Here is a 7,962-nt window from a genome sequence, read left to right as displayed (position 1 = left end):
CCCGTCTTTCCTGGGAAATCTGTGTTTCATGAATCCGGTGTGTTCACATGAAGCAGCCAATTCACCTGGGAGATGGAGAAAAAACAATGATAGAAGAAGAAGGTGATTCCACATGAAACTGGCGGAATTTGATGTGTGTCAGTTGTTCCTATTGATGTCTGACGACAGTGTGTTGCCTTGCACATTTCACAGGAGCTGCATTGATTAGGTTCGTGCAGCTTGGAAACTAAAACTTGTACATCTGCAGCTTTATGATCTTGATGACACATTCTGTGCTGTCATTGCCTGAACAAGTCTTTTGTGTTCTAGCTAAATATTCGATTGTTTTAATGAGAAACCAATCTGTGGTGAAAGTGGTGAAGTGAAGAAATAGCAAAAGCAGCATAGAGCAGCTAACTTACAGTGAAGTCTGGCGGATTCCCTGGTGCTCCAGTGGTGAGAATTCCGTGCTTTTTCCACCGCAGACCTGGTTACATTCCCCGTCAGGGGATGAAATTTTCTTGCTGCTGTATGAACTGTCACAAAAAATAATGCATTCCTTGTTGAATAAAAACATTAAAAAGCTCATTAGGGATAATATTTGTTCTTCTTTTCTCTTTGTTCTTTTCTTCTCTTTTGCCCCACCCCCACTTAATTTTCTTGAAATCTGCTACATTTTTGACCTTTGCAAGTTCTGATGAAAGGTCACTGACTTGAAACGTTATCTCTGCTGCTCTCTCCACAGATGTTGCGAGACCTGCTGAGGATTTCCAGCACTTTTGTTTTTATTTCAGACTTCTCGCATCTGAAGTATTTTGCTTTTCTCTGAGGGTTGATGAGACTGGCGTGCCTCATTTAGTCTTCGTAGATTTGAGCAAGGCTTTTAACTAGGTCCAACATGAAAGAATGGTCATCAAATTAAAAACTTATACGATATTAAGGCACCTGGCAAGTTGGATCCAAAATTGGCTCAGTGGCAGGATGCAAAAGATAATGGCCAAAGGGTATATTTGTGACTGTTAACCTGTTCTCTGTGGGATTCTGACCTCTGGGGTCCCTAAATTTGGGAGTCCAACCCTTTTTCTTAGTCGGAGAATATTTGTTCTGAACTCTCTTAGCTCATCCTTGAATGCCTCGTACTTCAAGTAGCTGTTTCCAGTCCACTTTTAACAAATCAAATCTCTGATTAGTAAAAGTGACCTTCTCACAATTTAAAATTTGTACACTTGTTCTCACTTTATCCTTTTCTAACTACGCTCAATCTAACTGAATTATCATCACTGTCACTAAAATGCTCTCCCACTGTTAACCCTTCCACCTACACAGGTTTTTTTCCTTAACACTACGTCCAGAACTGCCCCTTCTCTTGTTGGGTTTGCTCAGCATTGGCTAAAAATTCTCCTGAACGCACTGTAAGAATTTTGCTCCATCTATACTTTATGCACTTCAGAATATTCAGGATTATACATAAATATTGAATCTTAATTTCCACATTTATAAACATTGGATTTTTTTTTGATGCATATATAAAGCAGTGTCATTGAGCAACACGAAAGGAAATCAGTATTAAATTAAATTAAAATTACAATTATCTATCACTGTGTCATGTGAGGGCACTTCATGATGGAATGGTCTCTGCTCAAGACAATTCTTAAACATCCCCTCTTGCATGTTTCAACTCTGCTAATATTCCTTGTTGTATTTTCAGATAAAGCTGCACCATGAAACATTGTGATGTCTTGAACATGTGCAACCTCCCCATGTAGCAACTGAACACTCATTCCCCAAGTGATCGGTAGGGTTATTCACCACAGAAACATCAGGACAAGAATCGCATTGTGACCAGACCTGGGTTCATCCAGCAGCCCCAGAGGAAGGATTTTTATTCCAGTCACCGAGGAGAGAGAAACAAAGAGAGAAAAGGAGAAAGAGAACGACAGAGAGATCAATAGTGTCTGGAATAGATGCTGAAAGGAACAGATTCACAATTCCGTATTTTACTTCATTGAGATTGACAGACAGAAAGTAAGAAAAGACACAAAGGCGTATATTTAAACAGCACCTTTCACATCATCGGGATCTCACAAAGCGCTTTACAGTCAATGAAGTACTTTTGAAGTGTGGTCACTCCTGTAATCTAATGATAGAGAGAGACAGAGAGTTAGACAAAAATACTGATTCAGCAGATGCCAAAATATGATCTTAAGAATTACATCTCAATATGGAAACTTTATTTCCAGGTCTGTAAAAATCTTATTGTTTGTTTGATTCCGGTTCAGCAAATGCAAACCTAAAGCTGAGTGAATAAATTTTGCCTCTAATCCCTGATGAAAAAGGGACAAAGCTTTCCAAATTCTATCAGGTCACCTTCCAGCCTTCTCTGTTCTCGAGGTTTTCCTGTTTGTTTTAACCTCTCCATTCTGATAAAAGTTGTGAGTGAACGTTTATTTTCCTGTTCACTGTGAGACCTGGCAGCAGTGGAAACAATTCTTAATGTGTGAGCAATTTGAAATTGTTCTCTTTTTTTACTTATTAATACATTCTGTCGATGTATTCATTACCTTAACCACTCGACTATAACTACTCGGTCTCTATCTGTTCAAATTCTGTCCAGTTAAAATTTCAAACGTCCTCTGTTTTGGAACACACGGGCACTTAGCCGCTAAACAGTCTCCACGTGAGAAAATACAGAAAGAGAAAATCTCGCCTTGCATGATTTTTACCCTGCTATTTTCCTCTGTAACATGTTAAAATAACGCTGCACAACTAAAATAAATCGAGTTTGTGAAGGTAAAAATCCAGTCACCTCCTCTGGGAATTGAACCACATTGACACACATAGAGTGAAACGCACAGACATGCACACCGAGAGTGAGGGAGGCCTAAAGAGAGACAGACAGCTGGAGAGAAAGAGTGTCTCCAATTTGGCAGATTTTTGCTCCATTTCTAAAGGTAAATTTTGAAATGCAAATGAGAAAATCCTGGAGGGATTGAAAGGTGCAGGATTTTATTACCTGTAATTGATGATTGGTTCTGTTGGGACCTGGTTAAACTTTGAAATAATCAGAAAGGTAGGCAGCAGGACACGAGCGCTCACACAGATTTCACAACAGCTTGTTAATTTTATCATCTTAACCAACTGCATGCAGTAAAGTATTATACCTGGTAAATGGAGTTCGGTCATAAAAGCAACAGCAAAGTTCAAAATAAACTCGCCCAACTTGGGATGAAGTCTAGTAGAAAAGCAACAATACTGTTATTGCTGGAAATCTGAAATCAAAGCAGAAAGTGCTGGACATACTCAGTAAGTTCGCCAGCATCTGTGGAGTGAGAAACAGAGTTAATGTTTCAGGTCAACGATCTTTTCAAGAGATCTCGATGTCGACTCTTCTTTTGCCAATCTTCTTCAATTTGTACTCTCTGGTTCTTCACTCCTTCAGCCAATAGAAATAGGTCCTCTTTAATTCTTCTATCTAAACCCTTCATTTAAGCATTCGATCAATTCTCCTCTCTCCTTCTCTGCTCGAAGATGAACAACCCCAGCTTCTCCAGTCTATCCACATATCTGGAATCTCACATTCCTGAATTATCTATTCCTGCAGATTGAAGACGTCAAAAGCAAAAACATTTCATGTTTTCAACATGGCTGCTGAAATAGCCAGAATGTCATGAGCTTCGAATCATTTATAGATTATTTAAAGATGACTTTGAAAAAAAATCACCTCGTGCTAATTTAAAATAACAGTTTAACATTCTGGTTTTGCTCCCTAGGTTGATTGCAGTGCAGTGTTTCCATAACGTCAGAGTTATCATCTTTCTTGTATTTGGGAACAGTCCCCAGTTCAAAACCACGTTGAAACCTTATCAAAACGCATTCCATGAAATACTAGGAAACCTTGCGCGATAGACATTCGTCAATATATGTTATCAAATTGCAATATGTCACAGATTGTTACATTTGCTTTTCCTCTGTACAGTTCTATACACTCAAGCTGTCCACAGCATCTTTCACTCAATTTCCTTTCTACCCCTGTCAGTGCAGAAAGTCACCCTCATCGTTGAACATTACAGCTGATTTCTGTTCAAATTTGTGAGTGATTATTAAAGGATCATTCCGTGCTACCTCGGTTAATAACAGCCGGTCAAAGCTTTATGTCGCACATGGATACAGTTACCTCAATTATTCACCCATTCCCAACGCCACAGTCAGTGAGACCGGGACAAGCAGCAATATTCTAAACCCACACTCTCCAATCACCCACTGTCAACAGAAAACAACAAATCAATCAGAGGCTTACTGTACATCCGTGGGACACGGGACACTACAGCCCGGGCCAAACCTCCTCATACTCTGAGCACGATGAATGAGTTACAAACAAAAGTGACAACTTTCGAAATCGCTTCCCTGTAAAATGTGTTCATGTTATTTAAAAGCTGATTGTTCTGTATCTGAAAGTGAGCACCATGTGATTTGTGTTTTTCGTGATTGTCTGTTAGGTTTGCAATTCAATTTGTGGTGGATATTGAAGAGAATCTCATTTCAAAATGAGGACACAAAGTAGGTAAACATTAAATCCCAGAATAATTCCTCAGTAAAATGGATTGCAATCTTTGGAAGGAAGTGCAACTAAAAAGTGGAAGATGGGAATGATGTTATTGATGATTGAGTGGAATGTATTGCATCATTGGGCTTTTGTTGATTAATTTCCTTTTACGTCTTGGAACACAAAAAAAGCTGAGGCACCAGGAGGAAACCAACAGTTATCTTGCTTTAATGAGAGATATGGCAACGCTACCATGGGTAGCTACCTCAGTCAATAGAGCATGAGATTCTTAATTTCATGGTCATAGGTTAGAGATCCATGTTCACTGTGATTGTTTTAAACTTTGCTGCTGCTTTCACGGGCGAACCCCAGCTCTCCATTCCTCCAGCACTGTCACCCGCGCTCAAACTGTATCTTTCTCCAGCACGCTGTTGTGAATATTACAATTCCTGATTTACAAGTGAAAACTGTCCTCCGAATCACTGGACATGTGAGAGACAAGTTTGTAGATACAGCCTAATGTACAGTGAATGATAATACTTTAAAAGTGGGGGGTTCCAGTGCAGCTTTTGTCCCAAAACAAAAAACTTCTCAGTCACAGAATGAGAATGGCCACATTCTGCGGGACAAATAGCATCGGATCCACGTCTGAAAGGATTCCAATGATAATGATCGGATTCATTAGATTCAGGAAGAAAAACTCGGAAACTCATCCTGAACGTCATTTACATGCAGATGAACTATGAGGAAAGATTGGATAAGGCTGGGTTTGTATTCCTTGGAACAGAGGAAGCTAAGGGGAGATATAATGGTTGTGTATAAAATTATGAGGGACTTGTTTCTCATAAGAGAGGCCAGAATGAGGTTTTCATTGCTGAAGCCACATTTAGCACTGTCAGTAGAAGAAAAACAATCAAGACAGAAAAAGAGTCATGATCGGGGTAGAGTGGGAGAAAGAAGTCTGAAGTTGAACCAGAAGGTGAGAGTGAAGATTCATCATCACAAGTGGTTGAAGTGGTGACCAGGAAGAGTAGTGGAAGATGTGGTCGTCGCACATATTTAGTCAAGATGTTTGGCAGTGGAAAGGTTAAGTTTGTACATATAGTTCATATTTTACCTTCAGAGGTTCACAAAAAAAAAGAAGTTGGAAAGAATCAAATGAGTCTAATAAATCAGATAGTTTGGTTACGAGTTGAGCACCAATAGTTACTCAAACACAAACCATGCCAGAAGCTTGTGCAAGAAAATGTTTGAGTTCAGATCCAAGGCACAGTTAGAGAGACATGTCTGATGAAGTGGAAATTTCAAATGTAGCTCAAGGTCAAAATCAGCCTCTGTTGAGCAAACCTCTCCTCAGACTCAGTCCAAGATGGGTCAAGGTCTTTCCACAAGTTCTGGAAATTTGAGTCAGGATAGAAGGTGCCATAGAATTGGGGAATGGCAAATGTGACGCCCTTATTCAAGAAATGTGTAAGTTCAGTCCTAGCAATTACATACCACTTGGTTTAACATCAGTGGTGGGTAAGATTTTAGAAACAATAGTCAGGGAAAGTATCAATTTGCACGTACAGAGGTTCAAGTTAATTAAGGATAACCAGCATGGATTTGCAAAAGACAGATCATGCATGACTAATGTAATTGATTTTTTTGATGAAGTAAAGGAGAAGTTTGATGAGGGGAGTGTGTTGAATGTTGTTTATACGGATTTTAATAAAATATTTGATAGGTACCACATTAAAGGCTTGTTAACAAAATCGTGACTCATGGAATAGGAGGGTCAGTGTCCAGTTGGATAAAATATTGGCTTAAGGACTGAAAACAACGAGTCAAAGAAAATGGTTGTTTTTCAGACTGGAGGACGGTAGATAGTGATGTTCCCCAAGGGTCAGTGCTGCTTTTAGTTCTTCATGTAAATGACATGAATCCAGGAATAGATAGCAGAATTTCAAAATTTGCTGATGACGCCAAACTTGGAGCTGCAGCAACCAGTGAGCATAATATGAACAGCCTGCAACAGGACATAGATAGCGTAGTAGAATGGACAGAATGATGGCAGATAGAATTTTATACTGAAAGGTGTGAAGTGATGCATTTTGACAGAACGATTGAGGAGAGGCAATGTAGATGTAATAGCATAGTTCTAAAGAGTGTGCTGGAACAGAGTGACCTGGGGTGCAGGTGCATAGATCTTTGAAGGTAGCAAGATACATTGAGAGAATAGTTAGTAAAGCAGAAGGAATCTTAGGCTTCATAAATAGAAGTACTCAGTACAATTATGGCGAACCTCTATAAAACTCTGGTTAGCCACAACTCTGCCCTGTTCTTGTCACCACATTTCAGGAACGATATGAGGGTCCTTGAGAGGGTGCAAGTGGAGATTTAGCAGAAGGGTTCCAGGGATGGAACATTTTAGTTACAAGGTTAGGTTGGCAGAGCTGGGCTTGTTCTCCTTAGAACAAGAGAGATGGAGGGGAGATTTAATAGAAGTGTACCAGATTATGATACGCTTGGATAAGTTAGACAAGGAAAAATGGTTCCCATTAACAAATGGCACAAGGAGTAGTGACCACAAATTGCCAGTTCTGTGGGGAAAAAAAGATGTGGGGGAGTATGAGGAAGCACTGTTTTTATATCTCAAGTGATAATGACCTGGAACTTGCTGCCCACAAGAGTGGTGGAAGCAGAAACGATCAATGCCTTCAGGAGGAATTCTGAGAAAAGTAGGGTTGCAGGGCTACGGGCATCGAGCCTGACTGCGTTGCTCTCTGCAGAGATGGCATGGACCGAGTTGTCTCCTTCTCTGCTGCATATGACTATGACGTTTTGCAGTGCTCTCACCGCACGTGGCTCCTGTTCCTTTGATGTCACCTCACAGTTGTTTTCTTTCAATTCTCAGACTAACGAATCACTGCTCTTTGCATTGCGAATCTGTTTCTCATTGCTCCCCGTCTCTAAAATTCTGTGCTCTAGGTGAGGCTCGAACTCACAACCTCGGCATAGCTCATTAATTGCACTGTTATATAAGTACCACGTGCTAACCAATTGCACCACGAGAGCCACAAATTCTCCTATATATTATGGGGAACTGCAGGCAAGTTAGCCTAACATCAGTCGTCTGGGAAATGTTCTAATCTATGATTAAGGAAGTATTAACAAGCACTTGGAAAATCATTGTCTGAACAAACAAAGTCAACATGCTTTTACCGAATGGCAATCTTGATTGACAAATTTATTCCAGAATTCTGAGGATGTAACTGAAAGGGCAGATAAAGGGAAACTAGGAATGTAGCATAATTGGAACTCCAAAAGGCATTCGATAAGATGCCATCGACGATTAATACACTAGATAAAGACTCATGGAATTGAAGTAATATATTAACGTGCATGGAGGACTTAGAGGTTAACGGACAGAAAGCAACGAGTAGGGATAAATGGAGCAT

The 7,962-nt window shown here is 39.9% G+C and overlaps 1 non-coding gene across 1 annotated transcript; it reads right to left on the bottom strand.

Moving 5' to 3' along the window:
* Positions 1–7,484: 7,484 nt before the first annotated feature.
* Positions 7,485–7,579, bottom strand: trnai-uau (transfer RNA isoleucine (anticodon UAU)). The gene is made up of 2 exons: positions 7,542–7,579; positions 7,485–7,520 (listed from the first exon to the last, which is right to left on the bottom strand). It is a non-coding gene; the product is annotated as a tRNA-Ile (tRNA).
* Between the last annotated feature and the right edge of the window lie 383 nt (positions 7,580–7,962).

The sequence above is a fragment of the Heterodontus francisci genome, chromosome 34 (assembly GCF_036365525.1).
Source record: "Heterodontus francisci isolate sHetFra1 chromosome 34, sHetFra1.hap1, whole genome shotgun sequence".
In the NCBI taxonomy this organism is placed as follows: domain Eukaryota; kingdom Metazoa; phylum Chordata; class Chondrichthyes; order Heterodontiformes; family Heterodontidae; genus Heterodontus; species Heterodontus francisci.
Note: the sequence above shows the minus strand (reverse complement) of the source record. Positions and strands in the feature narration are given on the sequence as shown.